The 25,102-nt window shown below is 44.7% G+C and overlaps 1 protein-coding gene across 3 annotated transcripts in view; it reads left to right on the forward strand.

Moving 5' to 3' along the window:
• LOC137428967 (autism susceptibility gene 2 protein homolog) overlaps positions 1–25,102 on the forward strand; it is a 243,157-nt gene that overhangs the window by 112,251 nt on the left and 105,804 nt on the right. For all 3 annotated transcript variants that reach the window (XM_078780863.1, XM_078780865.1, XM_078780864.1), the window contains one exon: positions 21,859–21,907. The gene's annotated coding sequence lies outside the window, so the exon portion shown is untranslated. Of the gene's footprint in view, positions 1–21,858; positions 21,908–25,102 lie in introns of those variants that run through there.

A 25,102-nucleotide genomic window follows, 5' to 3' on the forward strand; every position in this document is an offset into this window, starting at 1 on the left:
TAATCGGTGAGTATTCAAATGCACACGTTTGCACATGAGGGTCATTCAAGGTTGGCATGGACTTTTTATTCAAGGTCATTCATTCAATTCATTCATTTATTTCATTCACTCATGTCCAAGGAAGTTGTTTAAATTCACCTATTTCTCATAATGTTGCCCTGGTAGACATAAACTTTTTTTTTTAATAGACATACCTGATATACCTGATTTTTGTGGTGGAGAACAGGAATATCGCAACTCGGTGCTAGTTTGCATTGATCTTGGTGTGGAATGATGGATGCAGTCTCATCATATCTCTCAATATCTTTCAATTAGTCATCAACACCCCACTCCCTTGCCCTCTCTAACCCCCTTTGAGGTATTTTGCAATAGCCGCAAGTTGCCTTTTTTATCAAGTTAGGTACTCATATACCCACTTTGTACTAACCTCGAATTTCAAGTGAGTATGAACGATTGGTTTCCACACTTCCTACACTCTTCGCTGACATCCAACCCTCCCCAATCTCACGTGTAGCAATCTGGCGATTCTCCAAAATTAACTGTTCAACACGTTCGGTGTGTGCCCAAGTGACAGCGGTTGATTGCATGAGGGAATGCTCAAGATTGCTCATCAATTCGCAGCCATTTTTGAACTCCCTGCACCATTCTTATTCTTGCTCATGCAAATTGGATGAGGGTTCATTTACAAATTCGGCCTGCTGGTTGCGTCATCACTGTGACCCTAAAGCAGTGCCCGTGCTCATTTGGAATTTGGCCAATAGAGAGTGGGGTCTTTACCATACATCCTCAACCAATGCTGGTAGATTGGCCTCTGGATTATACCATCACATCCAAAAGACTACACTTTTTGTTGCAGCACGTTGCTTACGAATCACCAAATCAGATGGTTTTATTGTCAGGTCAGAGGATCAAACCCAGACAAACCAGCTCAAATCCCAGCGCATTAGCTTTCCGTTATCTTGGCAATCACTGCACGATTAAATATTGACAACTACTTGATACCCTCTTATGGTTAAACTGCCAAAATCAAGACTCTCTGCTCAACTTCACTCTTTCATTCTTCTTTTCTGCCGCCTCTGGAACAAACTCCCTCGCTCTCTTCAATCCCACTCCTCCCTCCAAGTCTTTAAAACAGCTGTTCACCACCATCTCTTATCTTCCTCCATCCAAAACCTTGATCTTTTCTACCCCCGCTAATTCACCCCAGATCCACTTTTTTGAAATACCAATTTCTTTCCTGGAAGTCCTTGCAGTGTCCTTGTGTTTTATATTTCTCCCACCCCCACCCCTTCCCACGCCTTCTCTCCCCAAGCCCTCTCCCTCCCACAGATCTCCCGATGTCCCTGCTCTCAAATGTTGTGTTTGTGTGCTTCCCCCTCTCTCCCCATCTTGTCTACCGCTCCCCTTATTATATGTTTTATGTGCCTGTTTGATTTTTTGTGTGATTAATGTTAGCTCTTTGACGAGCCTCAATCTTGTATACAACAAAGAAAAAGAAAAAAAGACCTGCTTCACCAGATTGTGCAGTCTCTAGTGAATTTCACCTGATTTGATGTTCTACATCACAAGTAACATCACAATGCACCTCCGTTCCACTAGTCAAGTGACACTTGGTTGCCATCTTTATTTTACCACAATGCGTTGACTACTTCCGTTATGGTATGTGGAATCTACAGTATATTGATTGAGGTATGGTAACCTTCGTGGGAAAGGAGAAGCTGACTTCGAGCATTAACCCTTCGTTGGAAATGAGCTGGATATTAAATCCGTAGACATTTAAATTAAATGCTTGGTCAGGGTCGCCCAGATAGCTCGGATGGCAGAGCACTGGTATGGTTCACCAGAGGACCTGGGTTCGATTCCTGGTCTGCGCGTGTAATATTCCCACATATGTCAATTAATTCTTATTTCTTCATAAATATAACCTGCAATGAAACGTCCATGCATCCTTAAACCACAGACCACACCACACCACACATTGACACACATTTATTTATTTCTTATTGTCTAAGTGTGTATACTTGAAGTAGTTGTTCCTCTTTATTTCCTTTCACAACATTTTTTTTAAGCTCCTCATTTATTCAACTATACACTGATTTGGCATTTATTTAACTGAATTCACCCACTCGCTGCAGGAGCGACCATGGGAGCGGCAAGATGGGTGGGTAGAGGAGAAGGGGTGGACGTGGCAGTGGGTCATAAGGATGGTGGTGGGTTAATATTGTTATTATTATTATTCTTCTTTAATGGTCGCAATTATTCCCACATTATTTTGGGGTTGGCCATGGGAAGCTTGGCCCAAGGCTTTCACCAACCAGCTGTACAAGCCTCACGTTTGACTAACGTTAGAGCAGGAATTTGGAATTTCTACTCTTCGCTTCGTTAGAGCAGTTCATTGCTCATCTACTCTTTGCAACGGACATCTTTAACTTCCACCAACTTATGCCAGTAGATGGGACACTCAGTTTAACGTTCATCCGAGGGACGACACACATTGACGAATCACCCTGCCTGTGAAACACCGGGATGAAAGCTTATAACTGTGTCGGGATTCAAACCTAGGCTGTACAGCTTGGAGTCATGGATGGGAGAAAGGACATCCCTCGGTAGGACATGTTTTTAGTGGTTTTTAAGGCTTGTGTGTAAAAACAAATATGGCGGCCGAACCACGTGACCAATGTCATCAATAAAAAAAATTCTCCACCAATGTATCCCTAGATGACTCTCAAGAAATTTAATCTTGATCGGATGAAGTTTTGTACTTGTCGAATTATGACGTCATAATTTCGGCACCAATGACGTCATCGTTAACAACACCTATTCCCCACATGGGGTTCTTTACAATGAGCCACGTTTCAATTTTTTTTCCATGGAGCAGTTTTGGAGATATAGAAGTGCAACGTTTTTCGTTTTTTCCCAGATGGTGCCTGCACCACATGACCCACTTGTGACGTCATGATTATCATTAAAATATTCTACAGGAGGAGGCACTCCTATGGTGAAAATTTCGTGTCCATCAGACCAACAGTTGCTGAGAAAAAAATTTCATAATGATCGGATAACTGTTATACTTGTTGAATTATGACATCATAATGAAGGCACCGATGACATCATCATTAACATATGTTATTCCCCATGGGGAGTAGTTGACAATGAGCCATGTTTCAATTTTTTCCATTGAGTGGTTTGGGAGATGTAGAGGTGCAACGTTTTTCCAAGATGGCGTCCATACCAGGTGACATATGACGTCATAATTATGAAGAAAAAAATTCGACAGGCAGAGGCACTTCTATGGTAAAATTTCGTATCAATCGGACCAATAATTGCAGAGGTAAAAAAATTCATACTTATCGAATCAAGCGTTGCACTTGTCGAATTATGACGTCATAATTAAAGTACCGATGACATCATCATTAACATATATTCCCCAAGGAGAGTACTTGACAATGAGCCATGTTTCAATTTTTTCCATGAAGCGTTTTCGGAGATGTAGAGATGTAGAGGTGTAACGTTTTTCCAAGATGGTGTCTGTACCACATGACATATGACGTCATAATTATGAATAAAAGAAATCTACAGGTGGTAGAATTTTATTTTCTCCAGGTGGTGATAGAATTCTGCAGGTGGTAGAAAAAAATTCTACAAAAATTATTTCAATAAATTTTACCATAGGCATTCCTATGGTAAAATTTCGTGTCAATCGGACCAACGTTTGCCGAGAAAATTAGTTTTTAAATTTAGTCACGTACGCCGCACGTACGCAACCGAATGCCTAACCCTACTTTTCTCTTCATGAGCGCAGGGTAATTATGTATGTTTCATTGACTGCTTCTCTACATTTGGGTGGCCTATTCATCCTGTTGGTGGGGGGGGGGGCTAAATATGGCCTTACCCTCCTGTTAAGTGTTAGGGGTTGGGGGGTGACAGTCATAGTCCCCCTGTCAAGTTTGGTTGAGATCGGTTGGATGAATAATGACCGAATCTATCATGGTTAGACAGTCAGACAGTCAGACAGACAGACAGACAGATACCAAATTGTGTATTTTAGTTTGATGACAACAATGACACCAGGCCCTCTCCAACCATCCCATAATGAGCTCCTTTGTCATGTAATGGAGTGACACGACATTGAAACAGCTTTGTTTGCTGGATCCTTCATTAAGTCATACATATTGTTTTGTAAAAGTGGAAAATTGATGGCTTCACCTGTATTTTGATTTGCAAGCATGAACGTACATACAGTACATTACAGATACATTTGTTGCATCCATATACAGCACTAACCTGAGTTGAAACTCAAAAAGGAAAATATATAATTATTATGGACAAGATGACTGAGTAGAAGCAAAATCTTCTTCTTCTCTCGTATGAAGCACAAGGGTGCGGGGTAGCATCATTGTCTGAGGGCATGGCTGTGCCTTTGGAACTTGTTCAGCGCGTCGGACATAGCTCATCTACTCTTCACAAAGGACACCGTGTAACCATTAACTTCCACCAACTAATGCCGGCAAACAGGACTTCCTTTTTAATGTCCATCTGAGGGACACATTGATGAATCATCGTACTTGTGAAACACCAGGATGACAGTTTATAGCTGGGTCAGGATTTGAACCCAGGCTAGAGGCTTGTGTGCATACATCTTTGCTAGGCCATATGGTCAGCCCACAAGCAAAATGATTTCTGGCTAAGCTACAATGGAAGGACTCTAGTTTAGCACGAACCTTAAAGACCTCTAGTTTAGCACTAACCTTAAAGACCTCTAGCTTAGCACGAACCTTAAAGACCTCTAGTTTAGCACGAACCTTAAAGACCTCTAGTTTAGCACGAACCTTAAATACCTCTAGTTTAGCACGAACCTTAAAGACCTATAGTTTAGCACGAACCTTAAAGACCTCTAGTTTAGCACAAACGTTAAAGACCTCCAGTTTAGCACTAAGCTTAAAGACCTCTCGTTTAGCACTAACCTTAAAGATCTCTAGTTTAGTACGAACCTTAAATACCTCTAGTTTAGCACGAACCTTAAAGACCTCTAGTTTAGCACGAACCTTAAAGACCTATAGTTTAGCACGAACCTTAAAGACCTCCAGTTTAGCACTAACCTTAAAGACCTCTCGTTTAGCACTAACCTTAAAGACCTCTAGTTTAGCACTAACCTTAAAGGCATGAGCATTGCAAATGGTGGGAATTTGACTAATTAGCATCGTCACACACACTCACACCCTTTTGGGAGTTTACTTTCATTTTTAATTTTGTTTTTTTGTTTACGAGGGTGTTCACGAAGGCAAGTGTAAAGGTGCACTCCCAGAATACAGCTTTGCTCAATGAGCTTGCAGAGTATGGTAAGGGAGAATTGACCCCGGCCTTTTCCCACAGATCATAGCCACACCACGCAGTTGCTCCGCCGATGTGTCTTGCTTAGGACAGTGGAATGCCATGGAATCTGTCACCTTACCTATGTGACTATTGTTCTCTCTGCTTCCTTTTGAATTTATTCCTTTTATTTCTTTTAACTTGCAATGCTGCTCACGTCTTTATTCGCCGCCGCCTGCTGCCTGATAGATTGCTGGCCCAAATCATGGCCAAATCTACCAGCAGGCACCCTTTGATTATCGTTTACGGGTGTTCTGGGGATAGCAGGAACCCAAAGGGAAAGGACTTTTGGAGTTTGGCCAGATGAGGCTCACAAATGAAAGAGGGACCTGGAGGCTGTCTGAAAATGAGCAGGAAGCGTTGGAGGAGGACGCAGGGCTAGGCCTGTTGGCGCTCCCTTCTGAACCTCTGGCTTGTGATCCAGATAGAAACCGAGGTTAAAATCTCATTACCTCCGCCACCAAAGGTGGATGGAGGTTATGTTTTCACCCCTGTCTGTTTGTCTGTCCATTTTTTGTTTGTTTGTTTGTTTGAGAACAAAATATCTCAAAAGGTTGTGGATAGATTCAGACGAAATTTGGCAGAGATGTAGCGTATGTCAGAAGGACGAAACGATTCGATTTTGGTGAAGATCCGGATTCGGATCCGGTTACTCGAATTTTTAAAGTGATTCTTCACCATTGGGGGATTGGGCCAAAAACGATACATAGCAGGATATCTCAAAAAGTTGTGGATGGATTTGGACGAAACTTGGTGGACAGTTTGGTGTCTGACAAGGACAAATATATTCGATTTTGGTGAATATCTGAATATGGATTCGGATATGATAATTATTTAATTTTTTAAGTGAGTCTTCACCATTAGGGGTTGGGCCAAAAACTATACATAGCAGGATATCTCAAAAAGTTATGGATCCAATTTTGGTGAAAATCCGGATCCAGCTCGTATATTTTTTAAAGTGATTCTTCACCATTGAGTGATATGGACAACCAGGTGGAGGTATATGCTCTACTGAAAAATTTCCCGTTATCCGTCGTTTCGTTATAAATCAAACTTTTCTGGAACATATCTTGGACATATAGCGAGGAGCCCTTGCACCACTTATTGGGCTTTAGATTCAATGCTTTCTTTATCAACTTGTTTTACGCTGATGAAGCCTTAAGGCAGAAGCAGCGCGTTTATTCTCATCATATAAATCAGACCTGACCAAAGCAACACCAAACCTACGTAAATCTACATGACACGGTGCCCCTTTTGGGTAATGGTCTGTACTAACGCCCTGTGTGGGGGCGGGAGGGGGGGGGTGAGGGGTCTCATAGTTTGTGAGTATAATAGGCTCATAATTAATTGGTGCATGTGATACAAGAGTAAAAAATATCATTCCTCACAGTTGTAAAAATGACTTTGGACAGACGTGTGTCCTCACCAACATGATGGTTTCACTGTGTGCACCTGCATTTTAAGACCTGCTGATAATAAGCAGCAAATATGTGCGCCCACGTGCCGCTGCTGTATTTTTAGCGCATTGAGTGGCAGGTATGGTGCGAGGGGAAAGAGGATCCCCACTGAGTCTCTCTGTGTCCCCTCTGAAAGGCAACCAGCACTTCTGCATGCCTTGATTAGCTGCCGGGCAGCGCGGATGCTTAGTTGCTCTGCAGGGGACATGTCAGGAAAGTAACACTCTTGAGAACAGCTTAGAACACTTGGGTGTGTTTTGTTCTTTTCTTCACGCCCACCCCTCTTCCCTCCTCCTCACCCCCCCCCCTATCCTCCCATAAAACAAAGCAGGTTGCAGCAGGTGGGTGTAACAATATGTGAAGTATAACGTTGTGAGAAATGCAAAATAGGGAAATTTAAAAGGAACGATTTTTTATTTATTCTATTTTAAAGACTTTCTGATGAATGACTTGATAGACTTTTATGAATGGGGGAGAAAGAGTTGGCAGTCTTTGTGTCTTGGTCTCTTTCTCTGTCTCTGTCTCTATCTCTTTCAAGAAGGAGGTTAACTAGTCACAACATTATTGGCTTGTTGGGAACATCACAGCTCTAGAATGAACATCATGATCAAAAGACAATTAACACGAGACGTCACTCGGTAGAGCGCCTACCTCCACCTGGCTGATCAGTTTCCGTTTTGTATCCCAATGATAGGCCGGATCTGGATCTTGACCTGAAGGAAAATCCAATCGGCTTGTTCTTGTCAATTAAAATCCTCAATTATCATCCGATTGACTTGAAATTTGAAGACGATTTGCAAATCTGGTCACTGAATTCAACCACCAAGTATTTTTGATCAACATAGGCCAAAAGGTCAACATAGGCCAAATTTCTAAAATCCTCAATTTTCATCTGATTGACTTGAAATTTTAAGAGCATTTGCATACCAGGTAACTGAATTCAACCACCAATTATGTTTGAGGCCAACATAGGCCAACAACTTATTTTAGGGATTTACCAAGTATCGTGCTATGCACGACATTTCTTGTTTGTTTGTTTGTCTGTCTGTCTGTCTGTCTGTCTGTCTGTCTGTCTGTTTGTTTGTTTGTCTGTCTGTTTGCACTGAATAAACATGATTTCCTCTGCAACCGTTTGTCCGATTGACAGGAAATGTTCACAATATGTGCAACTCCTCCTGTATAAAATTTTAATGATAATTATGACGTCCTAGGTCACGTGGTACTGGCGCCATCTTGGAAAAAAACGAAAAAACTTTGCACCTCTATATCTCCGAAAGCGATACATAGAACAAATTTAGACATGGCTCATTGTAAAGAACTTTCAATGGGGAATAACATATGGTAATAATGATGTCATCGTCATGATTATGAGGAGTCATATACAGTGGAACCTTGACTTACGAGTGCACCAACTTACGAGTTTTCCGAGATACGAGCCGTCGCTCGGGCGGTTTATTGCTTTGAGATGCGAGCCGAGATCCGAGTTACGAGCTTACGCCACCCGCCACCAGGTGGGTTCCGGTCACGTGGTTATCTTGCCGTGCAAGTATCTCTGCCGTATATCGCTGCTGTTTTGTTTTCGCATTTTGGTTATTTTGGAGCTTACGCCACCCCCCACCAGGTGGGTTCCGGTCACGTGGTTATCTTGCCGTGCAAGTATCTCTGCCGTATATCGCTGCTGTTTTGTTTTCGCATTTTGGTTATTTTGGAGCTTTCGCCACCCCCCACCAGGTGGGTTCCGGTCACGTGGTTATCTTGCCGTGCAAGTACAGTATCTCTGCCGTATATCGCTGCTGTTTTGTTTTCGCATTTTGGTTATTTTGGAGCTTACGCCACCCCCCACCAGGTGGGTTCCGGTCACGTGGTTATCTTGCCGTGCAAGTACAGTATCTCTGCCGTATATCGCTGCTGTTTTGTTTTCGCATTTTGGTTATTTTGGAAAATTTCTTAGTTTTAACCATGGGTCCTAAGAAATTGAGTGCCAAGGGCAGTACTGAGAAGAAGAAGAGGATGATGTGCTTGGATATAAAACACGCAATCGTCGAAAAACATGAGCGAGGTGTGCGTGTTGTCGACTTGGTGAGGCGGATGTGAAGGCAGCTGAAGATTTTATTATAACTTTTGCCGAACTGATAGAAGCCGAACGATACATCCCCCAGCAAATCTTCAACTGTGACGAGACAGGGCTCTTCTGGAAAAAGATGCCGAGGAGGACGTATATAACGGCAGAGGAGAAGAGCATGCCAGGCCACAACTTGTTCAGAGTGCCGGCGATAGCTCGCCTTCTCTTTGTGGAAGACACGGTGAGATCCTCAACATCCAACAACTAATGGGACGCAAACGGGGCGCCCAGTTTAGCGGTACACACATTGATGAATCACCCTGCCTGTGAAACACCGACATGACAGGTTATAGCTGGGTCGGGATTCAAACCCAGGCTGGACAGTTTAGAGTCAAGTGTGCGTACCTCCAGTCCAGGCCATCCTGCCAACTTGTATGCTGCATACAGGTGAAATATAAAGCGCGAGATATTTTTTATATATACTGTATATTTAAAAAAAAATTGGTGTGGTTTTTGGCGGGCTGGAACGGATTAATAGCATTTCAATGCATTTTAATGGGGAAATTTGATTTGAGAAACGAGCAAATTGAGTTACGAGCTCGGTCACGGAACGAATTAAACTCGTAAGTCAAGGTTCCACTGTACTCCATTATGATGTCATTATTCGACAAGTACAAAACTTCATCCGATCAAGATGAAATTTCTTGAGCGCCATCTATGAATAAATTGGTGGAGAAAAAAATAATGATGAAAATAATAATGATGATAATGATGATGAGGTCACGTGGTTCGGTGGCCATATTTGTTTTAACACAAAAGCCTTAAAAAACCGCCAAAAACACATCCTGGTGAGGGGTCTTGTTATGGATTCAGCCCTTCCAGGGTTGTGGTTTTCATCCACTTGAAACATTTCTGGTTATGTATTATTATTATTGTCGGGGTTGGAAGGAAACGGCGATTATTGTTGTTTAAGGGAAATGGTTATGGTGGTTAAAAGGTTAAAAGCGCTCATGGTAAAAATGAGACAGAAAATTGGATCGTAAACCGGAAGACGTCGAGCAAGGAAGAAGAGGTCGTGAGGCAAAGGTCGGGGAAGACGCGTGTCGAAGCTCCGTTATGGGCGTGGTCGAGCGAACGTCGCGAGTGAACTTTGAGACCTTGAAAGGAAGTTCGTGCGATAGGTGTTATCGCCGGAGTATTGAGGAACCTGCGTAGTCAGGTATCGGCATTGAGGTTCCTGTAGAATCCTTGCCTAGAGGCTCCGGCTCGAGTGAGAGCCGTCCGCCATTTTGCCCCGTGCGCTGCGTTCATCGGAAAAGGTTTTTGTCGCTTCGGCTGGTCTTACCCTCCGGTGGTCTGCCGGGGAGGGCTGTGCACTAAAGCGGTGTTTGAAGATTACACGGCGGTTCGCTGATTGAGCAGCGAATGTGCACGTCGGCGCGCGTCTTTGGGGATTTTCCATTCTACCGCGAGTTTGCTGGGTGTTGGACCACGTGACTTCTGTGTCGCTTCGACCGCCTACGCCTCGATTGATCTTGATCGGACATTGTTCCAACGATCGCTGGAGCGAATCAACTTCGCCTTGGAGAGTTATAGAGACATTGAGGAGTGCTCGGTTCCATTCCCTGGGAGTGCCGTGAGTTTGAGTTAAGTTACTAGATAAGATGGTACCATCTTAAGATTGATTATATGGTTGATTGCTATCGTTGTTGTATTGTTCTTCCTGTGTGCTTTTTAATACATTATTTGGTTTGTGGATAATCATTGGTGTGGTTTCAATATTGATTTCGACACGGAATAATATATTTTTCTGCCGTGGCTCCTCTCGGGGTTCGGAGGTATACCAAGACCAGGAGGTCGGGGAGGAACACGTAACAGTCTGCAATCTCTGATTGCTCTTTCTTGTTTTAAACTGACATAAACTATGGATTCAGAGTTCAGAAACTTCTTAAGTCACGTGTGTATAAACCATAGCTATTGGAGGAATAAGGAGTGCTCGGTTCCATTCCCTGGGAGTGCCGTGAGTTTGAGTTAAGTTACTAGATAAGATGGTAACAGTCTGCAATCTCTGATTGCTCTTTCTTGTTTTAAAGAAACACAATCAGGAAATTAGATGTGCAACATAATTATCGTCACCTGACCCGAGTGATCGGGTTATGCCAGTGCATTGGGCTCACACAAGATCAATACTCCATGTCCCTCGAACAGTGCCATCGACAGCAGTGCATGCAATTTGCGACACAACAGTGAAGGGCTGAACTGGAGCAGTGAATCATTGGCACCATGTTCTTAACACCATGATCTGTCTCGACTTTGTCCCTTTACTTTAATGATGGACATGCCTGGGTCCATCGATGAGGTGGGGAGCAACTTGTTAATTGTGGATGTTACAGTCTGACACTTTGAAGTCTGCAGAAAAACTGATCCTGTCATTATTTGGAGGTGCTATGACTGGTGTCACATGGATGGGTGAGATAAATACGTCTCTCGTGTTCCCTTGAAGTCTAGCCCAACAGGAAGGACGCAACTTCATCTCTATGCATGATAACACCCATCTACACCATACCCAGGTTGCCATTGCTGCACTTTAGGACCATTAACACCACTTGCATAGACTGACCCACATGATCTCCAGACCTGAATCCGATTGGACATGCTTGAGAAATCAGGCAAAGCCTCATCTGTGCTCACCAAGTCCACCCACCATCTCTCGCGCAAATTGAAAGTGGCCTTAGTTGAAGAATGATACAACATCCCACAGCAAGAGATGGATGGTCTGATTTGGTCGATGACAAAAAGTGTACAAGCTTGTATTGGAGTCGGTGAGGTAGTCACACGTTATCCAGGCCATTTCTGCCATGTAAACTTATCTGTAATCGTTTGTAGATTAGCACTGTTGCCAACTTGCACACTCGTTTCAGACAGCCATGTTGGTTTCACATAACAACTCAAATTTGGCCTCCACTTGCATCGTTTTTTAATGGATTGTACAGATCAATTTGTTGGATCTCTTCAATCAAAATCTAAGTTGGACCGTACCTTACAAACAATACAATCCTAAAAGGTTTTGTTGCTTAATTTTTTTTTTTCTGTGAGGTGTGTGTATGGAGGATAGATGTGTGTATGGTTTCTTGCCCAGGATGTAAACCAGGTCTTCACCTGTTAATAATCAAAGCAACAAAACATGGGCCAAATGCACCAAGATTCACACCATCTCAAGCACCAAGATTAGTTTTGAGCATTTCATGCCTCAGACTTAAACAAATTGCGTTCACGCTACTACTTCACTCTTTCATTCCTCTTTTCTCCCGCCTCTGGAACAAACTCCCTCACTCTCTTCAATCCCACTCCACCCTCCAGGTCTTTAAAACAGCTGTTCACCACCATCTCTTATCTTCCCCCATCGAAAACCTTGATCTTTTCTACCCCCGTTGATTCACCCCAGATCCACTTTTTTGAAATACCGACTTCATTACTGGAAGTCCTAGCAGTGTCCATGGCACTGAGAAATCCATGGCACTTTTTACCTCAACCCTTGCCATGCCTCCCCCCTCCCCCCAAGCCCTCTCCCTCCCATAGATCTCCCGGTGTCCCTGCTCTCCATCTTGTTCTCCCGCTCCCTTTATCATATGTTTTATGTTTTATGTGTCAGTTTGTCTTTTCGTGATCAATGTTGGCTCTTACACGACCCTCGATCTTGTATACAGAAAACAAAAAACACAAAACAGATCTTGACCAGGGCAAAAATGTGGAATTTCACTGGAGTGCTAGAATACGGGATGACAGGATGGCCTAGAGGCATACTCACTCACCTCTGAGCTGTCTAGCCTGGATTTGAATCGAGGCCCAGTCATCCTAGTCTTTTGCATGTCTTGCGGTCCATCAAATGGGTGGCCCTCGGATCGAAGTTAACCTCGGTGCCCCGTCTACCAGTATTAGATGGTGGACATTAATTACCGCCAGCACCCTGAACAAATTCCAAACTCCTTTCCCCTGCATTAACTATCCTGCATCAGTGTTACGTGGTCCCCTCGGTGAATACCTGGTCTCAGTGACCCCCGGACCGTGAGAGGAACTTCGCCAGAAAGCTGTATTATATATGCGCTTTCGCCACGCAAGCCATATGAATTTCACCCCAGAGACAACTGACGTTCAAGGATATATTTCAATGGTAATGATACCAAACAATTTCAATGACACAACCATCAACAATATTTCAAGGACACAACCACGGAGATTTTCCCCGAGCAATCAACAATACATAATCATCACCAATTCCCAATTCACAATCAATTCCCTATGATTAAGATGGCCATCTTATACATGTGTGTCCCGGTGAGTACTCACACCCCCTTTCGGTCTCGGCTCCTCACAATGTCTCTGGGCCCCTCCTGACCAAGATACTGCTACTGGTCGGCGTCTCCGCACTCGGGCGGTTGAACGAACCCCGGGTGGACGTTCCTCCACCGGGCAGGTATCGTACTGGGGACCGCTGCTGCAGCGCACACCTCCTTGCCAAGCAACGGGGCAAAACCCAGCGCGGCTTCCAACGCGCGCGAGGCCCCAAAGTGCGACCCGTACGCGTCCTTGTAGACGGGGCAAAACCAAGCGCGGTTTGCAACGCGCGCGAGGCCCCAACGTGCGACCCGTACGCGTCCTTGTAGACGGGGCAAACTGTGCCGGACGCTTGGTTCCGTGCACGCACTCACGGTGACTTGCCGTGTCAAAAGGTAGTTACGCGTCCAGGTAACTCCTCTCGCCAGACGGGTTTCGGAACGCCGCTTGTTCACGCAGCGCAAGGTCGATCCCACCTTTCGTCGGAGCGGGCGAGGAAGACGAAAAACCTTCTTTTACCTCGTGTCTTTTCTTCTTCCGTTTTCCGGCCACTTCCGTTTCCGGCCACTGGTTCAGAAGGGCTCCTGACCCTCCAATCACAACAACCCTTAATATAATACACACGGATAAGCAACCTGAATGGTAATTCACATACATTCACATAAATATGTAACAATCAGTAGTGGCAACCTGTCGAGTATTGCAACCACAGCCAAAGAAATTGCTTTGGCAGAACCGAGGCCATGGTTTGGAGCGTGGTACAATAATGGAAATAAAATTGGATGTTTTTTTTCTAACGATGAAAAAATGGCAAAAACAAAAGTAATTTGAGCTTACGAGGACCAGACTTTGAAAAGTTTACAATCTGCTTAAAAAAAGAAAAAAAAGAAGGAGTATCTCTTTCAACTCCATAGACATTCCTGCTTAGTATGATTGCAACAGCAGAACAAATTGGACTTTCTTTGAAACGTAACAGGCTGTGCAGCAGCAGACCGTGTAGCACACAGCTATGCCTTTTCAGGCAGTTGCCGCTCTTCCTGCTGTTTTGTCTTTTGCCGTTCCCAGTAGAACGGGTCCTTGATGCAAGAGAATGGTGTTCAGCCTTGCATAAAGGCCCCCAGAGAAGCATGGAGAGGCGCAGGTTTCAGAAATAATGAGTGCGTGCAGGCCTGCTGGTGTGAGAAAGCAGAATTAATGAGCTACGTTTGTACTTGTGAACGGCAGGACATAATGAGGCCCTGGTTTTGTGCGTATTTGTGAACATTTTAGTATTTGTGCTGTCTCAGGGAAAAATCTGAAGGCGAAGAACGGTATGTAAAGCGATACCCGACATGGCAATATGCTGTTCACCACTACCCCAGGTCATCCCCATTCCATGCTCATGATCTCTTCTACCCCCAAATGAGCCCATTCCCAAGCACTCTCTTTTTCCAGGTTATTGTGATTTCCCCTCTCCTCTCTCTTTCTTTCTCGCCCCTTTTTCCTTTGTTAGTTGTTGGTTGGTTTGTTCCTACTCTGTTTCATCCCCACATCCTCTTCTTGCTGCTGTGTTCCATTCAGCGTGGAGGTCATAAGTTTGAAGCCGGTATGCAATCACGACGAGCGGTAAGCTTAGTGATATTAGCTCTGCCACCGAATGTGGATGGATGTTATGTATTCAGCCCTGTTTGTCTGGTTTTTTTGTATAGAATATCGAGGCTCGCGTAAGAGCTAACATTAATGACAAAAAAAACGGACACATAAGACGAAATAAAGGGAATGGGAGACAAGATGGGGAGAGAGGGGGAAGCATACAAGTACAATATTTGAGAGCAGGGACATCGGGAGATCTGTGGGAGGTAGCGGCCTTGGGGGGAGGAGGCGTGGGAAGGGAGCAGGGGCATGGGAAGGGGGTGGGGGGGGGGGTGGGAGAGGTAAAAAAAAAACACATGGACACTGCTCGGACTTCCAGGAAAGAAGTCGGTATTTCAGAAAAGTGGATCTGGGGTGAATTAACAGGGGTAGAAAAGATCAAGGTTTTGGATGGTGGAAGATAGTAGATGGTGGTGAACAGCTGTTTTAAAGACCTGGAGGGAGGAGTGGGATTGAAGGGAGTGAGCGAGTTTGTTCCAGAGGCGGGAAAAAAGAGGAATGAAAGGGTGAAGGTGAGCAGAGAGTCTTGATTTTGGTAGTTTAATCATAAGAGGGTTGCAGGCAGATCTTGTGCGACCTGTAGGGGTATTTGTGGGACAGACCACCAACCTGCCTGCGGTGAGTGAGTGGAAGGCCCTCAGAGTTAGCTTCATCGTGGGAGATTCATTGTTTGTCTGTAAGCAGGATATCTCAAACCATTATGGACAGACATGGATGAAACTTGGTGGACAGGTTGTGTGTGTGACACGGACAAATCACTTGGATTTTCGTGAAGATCCAGTGGAATTTTAAAGCGATTCTTCATCATTGAGAGACGGGGCCAAAAACTATTTGCAGCACCATATCTCACAAACTTGTGGACGGATTTGGATGAAACTTGGCGGATGAGTTGGGTAGGTGACACAAACGAGCCCATTCGATTTTGGTTCAGGTCTGGATCCAGATCCAGCCTCTCGGTGGGATACAAAGCATAAACTGTTCAGCCTCGTGGAGGTATGACCTCTGACGGAGGTATCAACCGACATGTTCATATTTACCCCAAGACTACATTGAAGCAGCACGTGCTGTATCGAGGTTTACTGGGCCAAGTCGCATTGAGTCGGACCATTTTCACTCGTGGATAACCCACCAAACCAAATCAGTGCTGAGGTGGGGGTGACAAAGGGGCCTGAATTAATCCGGGCCTTGGTCGAATTGACTTGGTATCGCTTATTATTTTTGTATTTGATGGAATGAACGATTTTTGTTTACTTTAAAAGTTCACTCTTTATCAATGAGGTAGTTGTATCTCCACCATCGAAGGTGGATGAAGGTTATGTTTTCACATCTGTCTGTCTGTGCGGGATATCTCAGAAGACATGGACGGATTTTAACGGAATTTGGTGACAGGTTTGGTGTGTGCCAAAGACGAATTTATTCCATATTGGTGAAAATCCCAATCCAGATCCGACAATTTTTAAGTGATTCTTCACCAATGGGAGATATGGCCAAAAACGATCTACCGTATAAAACACAATGTCAGTGTGTGTGTTTGTCTGTCCCCCGTCATAAAGGTAGGTCTTAAAGGCCAATCTTTTAACACTAATGTGTGTTCACTACGGTCTATTTTTGAGGGTGAAACAAACTTGAAAAACATTTTCCATAAAAGAGTAATTACGCCTCTTCTATTGGAATTGTAGACGGTGGCTTGCAAAGGGAGCATCAAGGGTGGTGTACAGAAGCGTTTTTTTAAATAACAAAAAATACAATGTGCAGGGAGGTGAAATTCGCTGCACGTGATGTGCAACACACGCAGAGTAAAACGAGTGTTCATTTACATCCTTAGGATGTCTAATACATAAAGAAGATATAAGCACACCTGACGTTAGGCCGAGGCTTCAGACTCTGACACGCTCACAACTCGCAAGGCTGCACCGTCAAATAAACTGTCCCAACCCGTAATTTGTGATGGGCTTTATAATAGTATACAGTATAGCACGATATCTCAAAAAGCTGTGGACGGATTATGGCAAAACTAGATGGACAGGTTGAATGTGCGACAAGGCCAAATTTATTAGATTTTGGTTCAGGTCTGAATCGAGATGAAGATTGGACCCATCAGTGGGATACAAAACATAAACTGTTCAGTCTGGTGGAGGTATGCGCTCTACCGAGTGCCAATCTTGTTCAATGTCTGCATTGACGAGTGGTAGAGGAAAATATTTTGTGACCGGAAGTTGGTGAATTTATATTGCTTGCAGGAAAAGCAACGTGGGGTTGAACCAAGCATCGTGGGACCGCCCTGGCTATCCTGGGTTTCATATTATTATTTTTTCCACAGTAGAAAACTGGAATTGCTGTGAAACTTTGGACAATCCCACACCAGCAATTTTTATGGATTATTACAGTGAGGGCCCCTGCATGTGCCAGTCAAACAACACACCATTCAAAACTGCACGCCTGTTTGGAATTGTTGTTGTTTTTTTCGATACAAGATCAAAGCTCGTGGAAGAGCAAATTGACGGAGGGTAAAGCGGAAACGGAAATGACAGAGAGACATTTGGGCTACAGTTGGACAACAAGCAAGACAATGAACGAACAGGAAGTAGGAAAGGAAGCAAAGTTTTGAGGAAAACATTAATGAAAATCTTCAGTGACCTTGTACCCCTGACTTGAAGCCATTCAAACCGCTTTGGGACAGCTTGGAAGGTTGCAATGCCACAAAAGGGGGAGAGTTAACAGATCACGTTCAACCACCACCACTAATATTGTGCTTGGTTAGAAGAGGAATGGCACAAGTTTGCATCTCATATCGACCAAATTATAGTATATAACGATTTTCGGTGGCAGTGACATCTTAAGAAGTCTATATTTGAAATGACTTGTGAATTTGTAGGTGTGGGTGTGTGCGTGCGCACATGCACAGGAGTGTGTGTTTTGAATGAAAATATACTCTAGTTGGCAAAGGTAAGAGTGTTGTGTTGAGATCAATTTTGTTTTTTTCAAAGTCAATCATCAAATTTCAAGATCCATCAAAAAAATTTCTTTTTTTGGACTCCATGTGTTTTTTTACCTCCCTCACCTCCCACCCCCTTCCCACGCCTCCTCCCCCAAGCCCTCTCCCTCCCACAGATCTCCCGATGTCCTTGCTCTCTCAAATGTACTTGTGTGCTTCCCCTTCTCCGCATCCTCTTGTGTGCTTCCTCTCTGGTCTCCCGCTCCCTTTATTTTGTCTTATGGGTCCGTTTGTTTTTTGTGATTAATGTTAGCTCTTACACGAGCCTCGATCTTGTATACAAACAAAAAAAATTGTTCAGTGTTATGGATTTGCTACGACTGCCTTCGCAGAGAGTACTTTAAATAGCTCAGATTTGAATTTGTCTTGTGCGCAAGATATCTCAAAAGTTATGGACAGATACAGATGAAACTTGGTGTACATGTTGGGTGTGTGACAAGCATGAATTTATTTGATTTTGGTGAAGATACGAATACAAATACCAAGTGATTCTTCACTCTTGAGAGATAGGGCCAAAACCAATGATATAGCATGGTATTTTAAAAAGTTGAGGACGCGTTATGCCCAAATTTGGTAGATGAGTTGGTTACGTAACAAGAACAGGTTGATTAGATTTTGGTTCAAGTCCGGATCCAGATCTGGCCTATCAGTGGGTACAAAACATAAACTGTTCAGCCTGGCGGAGGTATGTGCTCTCCCGTGTGCCGTTCTATTGGAGTATTCATTCATCCTAATGAGGATCCGTTGGTATCGTCTTTCATTCCTAACTTGATCAACTCAGGTCTTAAGTTGATGGCTGGCTCCAACCAAACAAACTGGGTTTAATGTCATCAATGGTGTAGGCCTCATTTGTTTATAACCATTCCAAATGTCACACAGCATAACAGCACCACTATCTGGCAGTTGCACTGTATCGGATAAAACATGTTGTTTTTCTAAGTTAGAGCTTTCAAAATGCTTTTAAGCAAGAAAAACATTTATTCCCATCAGAAAATGCAGGCATTCGATGATATGCGATTTTAAAAGTTTTTCTTTTGCTTGCAGCGTTATAACAAGAATGACCGCACTGTGGTCACAATCTGCGACACACAATCTATACTTTTCGCCTCTTCTGTCCACTCAACTCCCTCATACAATTCACCTTCGAGGGTCTTCAAGGTATCGTTCAATAACAATTACCAATCTGACAGACATGACAGGTCTAGTTTCAGGCAACATAACCCTTCCTGCCGCTCCAACCATACGGGAGCGGCAGGAAGGGTTATGTTATTATCCTCTGTGGGGTATATATATTACAGTAGATCTTGGCTTAGGCCTGAACGTAAGAACATCACAGGTGTATTCAGTTACTACGTTTCCGCACTCACACTCTGTGATAATAAAATACCTGTACGTGGTCATTCGAGGTACGGGACTTTGCCATTAAGTGCAACTGAATTGGCTTTAAAAATCCGGTAAAGGGTCCATTGGGAAACGCACATATAGCGCCGTTCAAAAATTACATAACACTATTTTTTTAGCGAGGTGTCTACGGGGTTGATTAAACCTTCCTGATAATTTAACACTCGACCCAAACAAAGCCAATGGGAATCTGACGCAACAAATCCCGACAGTGTATAATCGACAGAGGCCTACGCAGGCCGAATGTGTTAGGCCCACCAGGAAACAAGATGGCGGCCATATCATTTTGTCTGATATCGGCACTATGCTGGGTGCAGTCGAGCGACAGATGTGGGTGTGGTCCGGTAGCTGTCCGACCAATGAGTGCACATTTCAAAAATCGACCCAAAACAACAGCAACGTGAAGCACTTGTTGACTTTGACATGTCGCAGGTAAAAATGGCATGTGCACACAGTTTGGGAGGTGTATTAGCAATTTTTAACACTACATAATCGAGGCTTTCATTGGAGTGGTATTCAAAAAAGAAGTGTGTAGTTGGCATCCTATCCAGATTATGTGACTTGTCCACTTGCACAACTAGTCAAGACAACTTTGTCTCAACGACAAGGCTCGGGTGCAATGTTTTGGTTACCTGTGCTTTAGTCACCGTTTATGGCCATGCAACATAATCTGAGCAAGGTATGATATTTTATTTTTATCACACAAAGTACACCTAATGGTATCTCTGCAACAATTGGAATTAACCCTTTGATTAAATTTTCCAATCCACTTTACCTTTGACCGATTTGTCGCTTGGTCACGTGCTCCAATCTGCATGGTCATGTGTTCCGATTCCTCATAGTCTGTCTTTACCATTGCATGTGCTCCTAGTCTGTGTTTGATTGGCTGGTTTTTATTTTATTTTTGGCTTCTGGATCATTCAGGTGATGTAAACTATAACCCACTCAAGATTTGTTGTGTTGAATGCTTTTTCTCAGCTCTTCCAACTGAATAAGTCCATCAAATCGACCTTCGTCAGTCTTGCTAGCTCACCTGGAACGAAGTTCAGGGGAGCTTATGCGATGGCGTGTTGTCCGTCTGTCTGTCCGTCCGTAAACACTTGCAACTTCTTCTCCGAAACCGCTGATGGGATTCTGACCAAACTTGGCACAAATTATATTTTTTGTGTTGTGACTAAAGTTAGTTCATGGCTTTAAAAAGATCGGGGTATAAGGGGGTTTACCGGGGGTCAAAGTGGATCCAGGTTTGACTGCCCAAAATAGGTATTTGCTTTCTTCTCAGAAACTAGACTTGCAATTTTGATGAAACTTGACCACAACCGTCACCACCCGTGATGTACCAAAGTTTGTTCACGGCATTAAAAAAAAATCTGCCCCTTTGGGGATCTACAGGTGGGTTGTCCCCCAAAATAAGTATTTTCTTCTTTGTTTGTTCAAAGTCTTATGATTATGTTAGTATGATTGTACGTGCTGCCCTGTCTTCTAGCAACCATTGAAATTGGTTTAAAATACCTTTAGTCGGTGTAGTATACTGTTTATTATACCAGGTGAGTGCCAGGGGTATTGCCCATATTTTTTTTTCAGATGAGAGTTATTGCCGTTACAACAAATTGATTTCTGGATGGAAATGTTTCTGTATACACAATGGCCTCTGTGAATGTAGTGATTGGTCCACTTGGCCATCCTGATCTTGTAGTTAACATCTCGGTGTTAAAGCATTCTATTGCCAACTATATGTATTGCTAAGTGTTGCGAACCAAGGGTATGATGGGAAAATAATTTGGAGAAATGGAATAAGGAGAAGGATGGGGAAGGAAAGAAAGGATTGGATAGCCGATACGTCATGTTTCCCCCACTAACAGAGTGAGATAATTCCTCCTCTGCAGCTGTCTGTCAGTGCATAGGAGGCGGGGATTTGTTGGATGCTGAGGCCTGTGATAGGTGTAACCACTGGGGGCCAAGACTCGTGGGGGCCTTAGGGCCAGGGGTAATGAGGCCCTCAGGGCTGTGATTGGTGGAACTCTTCTGGACTAATTGGTGGAACCCCTGGAGGTGGAGTCTCTTGTGGCCTATCATCGGTGGGCTTCGGGAATCACAGACCTGCAGCAGGTTGCGGGCTGGGTATAAAACCCCGGGCCCTGGCAGGAAGCTTTCTCCGTGGATTCTGTAGCTGTCTGGAACACGACGGCTAACTCTCGGCCTTTGGTTCACTGGTCTGTGCTCTCTGGCCTACTGTCTGGCTCCCACTCTTGCACTGGTGGAAACCAGGAGACTTTGCTGGATCACAGGCTGTTCGGTGCCAGCTTGTGAGAACCAGTGATAGTTTGGCTATCCTTGAAATATTAGCTTCAGTGTGGACAGTAAACGCATACGTGTGGTTGCGTCTTGTCCAGAGGTTGCTGACCACATGACAATATGTATTATGTAGGTGGCCTTTTATTATACTGCAAGTAAAATATAGGCAGTTAACATGAATGACAAAAATTTCTAATATTGTGATTACTGGTATGATTATTACCGACAGCATAGAAAATGGCTGTTTATAACCAGATGAGTAATATTCTCAACCTCTCACTAACTATTGGAATTTTTTTCTCTGCTTGCAGGCCTTCGGAAGCATCACTGAAAACCTGCTTGTGAGGGTACCAGTTAAAGGTAGTAATGCTGGTTTCATATACCTGTAATTAACACCCCACACACCAGATTTTTAACAGCTTCTCCTCACATCATGTACATGTCCCAAGAGTGTGCTGTAAAATAATTTGCATACATCTGTTTGAACTTATCATTCAAGGCTGAAATCCTTGATTTATGTTGAAAGTATAATATACGAGGAAATTTATCCGACCCCAGTGACGGGAAAAGTTAAGTTAATCTATCAATTAAAATTATTACATTGACATTGTGTTCCAGGGAAATTGTGTTCCACTCTTGGTTTCACTCAGAAACAAAGCTCTAAGCTACTTATACCACCCACCATGAAACGGCAAGGCCACATCTGCTGGTGGAGGTTCAATTTGTCTTAAAAGAGTGCAATTTATCCAGCTTGTGAAATAAAATCTGGTATCAACATTAACCATGTGCCATGCCTGTTCTCCCGACATTTCAAAAAATGAGTACTGTATTGAGCTTTTCAAACGCAGCGTGGGAAGCAGCCGCCGTAAATGGGAGACAGACGAATGCACGGACAGGCACCACGGTTACCAATATATAATAGAAGACTTCTCTTCCAAGGAACTTCAACACAGAACGAGACATTTGGCCTATAGAACCTGCACAATGACTGCCAACCTATGATTGGTATTTTTGCATACAGAGTCGAGGCTCATGGAAGAGCTAGAACCCTGAATGGATCAGGACGCAACATGACAAAAGGAACAGTAGAGAGAGGGGGGACACCAACAGCAGAGTTGAAGGACAAAATAGAGGGAGACTTTGACAAATAAATTGGGTGAGGAGGAATTGTGGACAGGATGTATACAGAAGGAAACTTATCTCCCCCCCCCCCCTTCCTCCCTTGCCTCTCTCTTCTTTCCCTCCCTCCCCATCATTCCTCCCCTCCCTCCCCATCATTCCTCCCCTCCCTCCCCTCCTCTCCCTCCCCCTTTTCTCCATTCCCTCTCTCCTTCCCCTTCCTTCTGTCTCTCTCCTCTCTCTCCCACCCCTGCTCTCTCTCCCACCCCTCCTCTCTCTTCCATCCCTCCTCCCCCCCCTCTCTCCCTCCCATCTCTCTCTTCCTGCCCCCCCCCTCTCTCTCTCTCTCTCTCTCTCTCTCTCTCTCTCTCTCTGTCTCTCTCCTTCTCCTCTCCTGCCTCCCCCTCCCTTCTGTATCCCCCTCCTTTCTGTCTCTACCCTCCCCTCTCTCTCTCCCCTCTTCCTCCTCCCCTCTCTCTCTCCCTTCCCCTCCTGTCTTCCCCCTCTTTCTGTCTTCCCTCTTTCTCACCCTCCCCTCTCTTTCCCCGTCCCCTCCATCTCTCTCCCCTCCCTCTTATATGTCCATGCTTTACCCTTTTAAAATTTTGAGCATCAAGCAAGAGAGCAACATGCACTATTTTTTAAATCTTTGCTATAACTCGTTACTTGGCCAGGGTTTGAAACGCCAACCTCCTCAACTCAGAGCAGACGTCTAACTCTTAATGAATTGTGTCATTGATCTGCCGAGAATTAAATTTAAGCTTATTTTGGACCTTGTTGAAGTTTATTATTACCTCCACCACCAAAGGTGGATGGAGATTATGTTTTCACTCCTATCTGTCTATTTGTCTGTTAACAGGATATCTCAAAAGGTTGTGAACGGATTTGGCTGAAACTTTGTGGAGAGTGGGTATGCGACAAGGCTGAAATGGTTAGATTTTGGTGAAGATCCGAATGCGGATCCAGCTAGTAGATTTTTTAAGTGATTCTTCATCATTGAGCAATAAGGCTAAAACCAATATATAGCACGATATTTCAAAAAGTTGTAGAGTGATTCGGAAAAAAAACTTGGGGGACAGATTGTGTGTGTGACAAGGTCGAATGGATTTGATGTTGGTGAAGATCTGAATTTTGATCCGCATACAATAATTTTTTAATTTTTCAAGTGATTCTTCACCATTCAGGGCCAAAAATTATATATAACATATTTCAAAAAGTTATGGACGACTTATGACAAAACTAGGTAGTCGAGTTGGTGAGGTGACAAGAACAATCAATTCGATTTTGGTTCATGTTCAAATCCAGATCCGACCTATCAGTGGGATAGAAAATGTAAACTGTTCAGCCTGGCAGAGGTATGCGCTCTACCGAGTACCGTTCTATTTAAATAATACTTTTTAGGTCATGATTCTAAATGGAGTTTTTAAATTTATTTAAATGATCGCCTTGCATTTTAACCTTTGTTCAAAGACTTTCAGTGTCGGCTACTTTTGTTAACAATGCTGTTAAAGCGCGGCGTTACGCACGCTGCTTGTGAGCAAGGAGGAAGCGGACAAGCGGTAACATATAAACGTCTTTATTGTAAGACTACACTGTAACACTGTACTCCTCCGGGCTGGTCGCCCGGGGTATATCATGAGGCCACGCCTACCCCTCGGGCGTGGCCACCGCCCACTTGGTGCGTGGAATGATGTCACCACGCCAGTGGGCTTTTGTGTCCGCCACACGCGCCCCCCCAGAATTCCCGCGCACCTGGAGGGCCAGTTTGCGGGGCAGACGAATGACCCGGCCGAAGCGCCCCCTGGCGATCGGCGGCGTCCGGGGTGCAGGGATGCCAGGTGGGATGCCCCTGGCTGCTCCTGGGATGGGTGCAGGACCGGGGGGCGGCGTGGCGGCGGGGCTGGGCGGTGCCGGGGGTCCGCCCGCAGGAGGGCGGCCCCGACGTGGGGGTCGGGCCACTGGCGGTGGATGGTCCACATCGAGGTGGGCCGGCTTGAGGCGGTCTACCGAAACGCGGTCAGGAGTACCGCCGATGTCCAGGGTGAAGTGCTTCGCCCCGGTCTCCAGCACGCGGAAAGGCCCGTCGTACGGGGGCCGCAGTGGTGTCCGATGGGCATCGTGGCGGACGAAGACGTACTCCGCCGTGCGAAGCTCCGGGGCGACGTGCGTCGGTGGGTGCCCGTGGCATGCCGTTGGCACCGGGGCGAACCTCTGGGCGGTCTCTTGCAGAGCGGAGCGCTGCTGTGCCGCGGACCATGGTGCCGTGGAGTCGGGGAGGAACTCGCCCGGCACCCGCAGCGGTTGCCCGAAGACCAACTCCGCCGCGGATGCGCGCAGGTCCTCCTTGGGCGCCGTCCGGAGGCCCAGCAGGACCCAGGGGAGCCTGTCGACCCAGCCGCCGTCGCGGAGGGTGGCCCGGAGCGCGGCCTTCAATGA

The sequence above is a fragment of the Myxine glutinosa genome, chromosome 6 (genome assembly GCF_964187855.1).
Source record: "Myxine glutinosa chromosome 6, kmMyxGlut1.1, whole genome shotgun sequence".
Lineage (NCBI taxonomy): Eukaryota > Metazoa > Chordata > Myxini > Myxiniformes > Myxinidae > Myxine > Myxine glutinosa.